We start from the raw sequence: 3,191 nt of genomic DNA on the forward strand, positions 1-3,191 counted from the left end.
TTATGAAAATTAATTCATAATGAAGAAGTATCTACAAAATTTTAATGTTATGACAATTCTTATCTTATTCTTATAAAATTTTGTATGGAAAATTTCTTCAAATGTGGACTAAATTATAATAAAAATATATGTTAAATTGTATTCTATTTTTTATCATCTAGACTATTCATCTTTTTACTTTTAAAATATAAAATTGTTGTGACTTGTTAAATTAATGATCACACTCTTAAATTTTTTAAGTAAAGATAGTATTGTCAATTTAATGATACATAAATTAATTTCACTTAAAAGGAAGTTCGAACTCAGTGTGTCCAATTTCAACTCACTTTAAATAGATTGCTTTGCATAAACCCCCCATCTAAAACCCAACTCCACCTCTCTTACTAATCATCATGAGTAATATTCAAACAACCCAAATCCAAGAACAAGATCAAAAGGCCAAGAATACTAACAATATACTTCTTTTAGTGGTTAATTATTCATTTTTGTTCGTAGGTTCAATTTCTTCTAGCTTGCTCTCTAAATTCTACTTCATCCACAAAGGTTCAAGTAGATGGGTTTCTACATGGGTTCAAACGGCCGGTTTTCCCCTTCTTTTGTTCCCCATTTTCATACCTTACTATCTCTTCAAATCCACAGAAAGAAAACCATTCAATGGATTCACTTCAAAAATGTTCATTTTATCAATCTTGATAGGGTTCATGATAGGTGTAAATAATCTTTTATTCTCATGGGGTAATTCTTATCTTCCTATATCAACTTCTTCCTTCTTTTATCATCTCAACTCGTATTCAATCTCATCCTCTCCGTCATCATCGTCAAACAAACGATCACTTTTCAGAATCTTAACTGTGTTATTCTCTTAACCCTAAGCTCGGTCCTGCTAGCATTCGCTTCCGATCATGATAGACCCCAGGGCTTAACTCCAGCTAAGTATTTCATAGGGTTCTTCTCTACTATAGGAGCTGGTTTGTTATTTGCCCTATATTTACCCATCATGGAAAAAGTTTACAAGAATGTTTACTGCTACGCGATGGTGATCGAAATGCAGCTCGTGATGGAAGTTGCAGCCACTGCGTTGGCCACCATCGGAATGGCGTCCGACCGCGGGTTTTCCGAGATGAAGAAAGAGAGCAAAGGTGTGTTTGATGAAGGTGAAAAATGGTATTGGATTACAGTGTTTGGTAACATAATTACTTGGCAACTGTGTTTCATGGGAACTGCAGGAATGGTGTTTTTAACATCATCACTAACAGGAGGGATATGCATGACTGCACTTCTTGCCATGAATGTGTTGGGTGGTGTTGTGGTGTATGGAGATGAGTTTGGTGGTGTGAAAGTGGTGTCCACTTTGCTTTGTGGTTGGGGTTTTTGTTGCTATGTGTATGGTATGTATGTTGATAATCGAAAGAAATATGATGAAGATGAGAAGATAAAGGAGAATAAAAAACTTGGGATTGAGATGGTTCATGTTGTACAAGGAGCAGATGTGGTTTGATGGTTATCAATAATTTAATGCTTTGTTTTATTTTTCTTTGTTTTTGTTGGGTGCTCTTATTATTATCATCATCAAAATTTAGATTAGATTTTGTATAGTGAGATTTTGAGGTGTTGAATGTGATTTGATGAGAATGACACGTGGCGTGATTATTTACATGAGCCAATTAATAAAATGCACAATTATTGATGATTATTTAATGTGTTTTATTTAGAATTAATGTGCCTTTTATTAATTGGCTCATGTAAATAATCACGTCACGTGTCACGTATCAAATGTATGGTTCATAATCCTACGTGGTGGACTTGGTTCAACTAAAAATTTCTCTGATTTGAGGGTGGAATCATTACCAATGTATGCAACATCAACATCACTATCATTATAATTAATTAATATAATGTACATTAATTCTCCACATTAAATCCATATATAGTTGGGTAATTGATCATTGGAAAATTTAAAGTATCATTAATTATATTTTGAAGACCGAGTTTTTATTTAATTTATTTTAATTAATTAATTTTATTTTTGTTTCAACAATTCCGGCCAAATGATGATGTGGTAACAAGATTTTTTTATGAGGCAATTGCTTTTTGCTTCTATTGTTTTGAAAATCTGTCATTTGTATAATTTTAACTCAGCGGGAGTTTTCCAATTAAATTTTATATAAATATTAAGTTTTTAGACAACAATAATCTATTTATGGTCTTAAACACGCACGTAACAATAGTAAGAGAAGTTTAATCTGATAATGATGGATATACTGTGGTTATAAGCTTATAAGTCCATAATATGCTTATCTTTGAAACCCATATAACATAGTTAATAAAACTAAAAGATTTCTTTCAAATTTGACATGAAAGATTCAGGAAAAGCTGATGTTATTTTTGTCATTGGAATAATCAGAATTCAAAATGATATATTTTTGTGTCATTCTGTATTACTATTTTTAATTATTTCTTAAAAAATCAAATTTAAAATACAGACACAAAGAAACGTCTAAATATTTAAATATTATTATATTTATTAATAAATAGTTTCATTTTTGTAGAAAATTATATTATTTTTGGCCTAATAATAAAGTACTAAACTTTTACGTTTTGTATTAGTTACAGTCTAATTGTTTTCAATTCACCAAAAGTAGCTAGTTTCGACATGTTACATTCCTTTTAAAAATTTAAACCGAACCGTTTTTCAACCAGCATGCAGGGGGAAATTTAGGGGAGTCGAGGAGGGTCGGCCGACCCTCATCGCCAGAGAAAATTTAAGGACCCGTGTTTGCAACTAAATACAAATATAGGGGCGGTTTTTTTATCTTGTATTGGTGGTTATAGCCGCCCCTATAAGTGCTAGTTGCATTTAATCTATAATTTTTTAAAAGTTAAATAATAAGTCATTTAGACTAATACAAAAAATAAAAATAACCAAATGATATGTCAATTAATATTTCTAGTTATCTGAACGCGGAAATTAAACCCTCCTGAGTTGGAATCCTTAGTTCATCATTGTCAGCATGCTGGCTATTTTAGACCTGATTCAGACGTCGTATTAAGTTAAATTTTTTTTTGCTATAATTAACACACCACGCAAAGATTTGTTCATTATTTTTTTTGTGTAAATAGACTTATATATATTATGAACAAAGGGTCAATGCGCCCTCTAAACTTGTGACACGGGATCATCTAACCCAATT

The 3,191-nt window shown here is 31.3% G+C and overlaps 1 pseudogene; it reads left to right on the forward strand.

Annotated features, from left to right (window-relative positions):
• The first annotated feature begins 308 nt into the window (after positions 1-308).
• LOC126673894 (probable purine permease 4) lies at positions 309-1,650 on the forward strand (annotated as a pseudogene).
• Positions 1,651-3,191: the final 1,541 nt, after the last annotated feature.

Source organism: Mercurialis annua, linkage group LG3 (assembly GCF_937616625.2).
Source record: "Mercurialis annua linkage group LG3, ddMerAnnu1.2, whole genome shotgun sequence".
Lineage (NCBI taxonomy): Eukaryota > Viridiplantae > Streptophyta > Magnoliopsida > Malpighiales > Euphorbiaceae > Mercurialis > Mercurialis annua.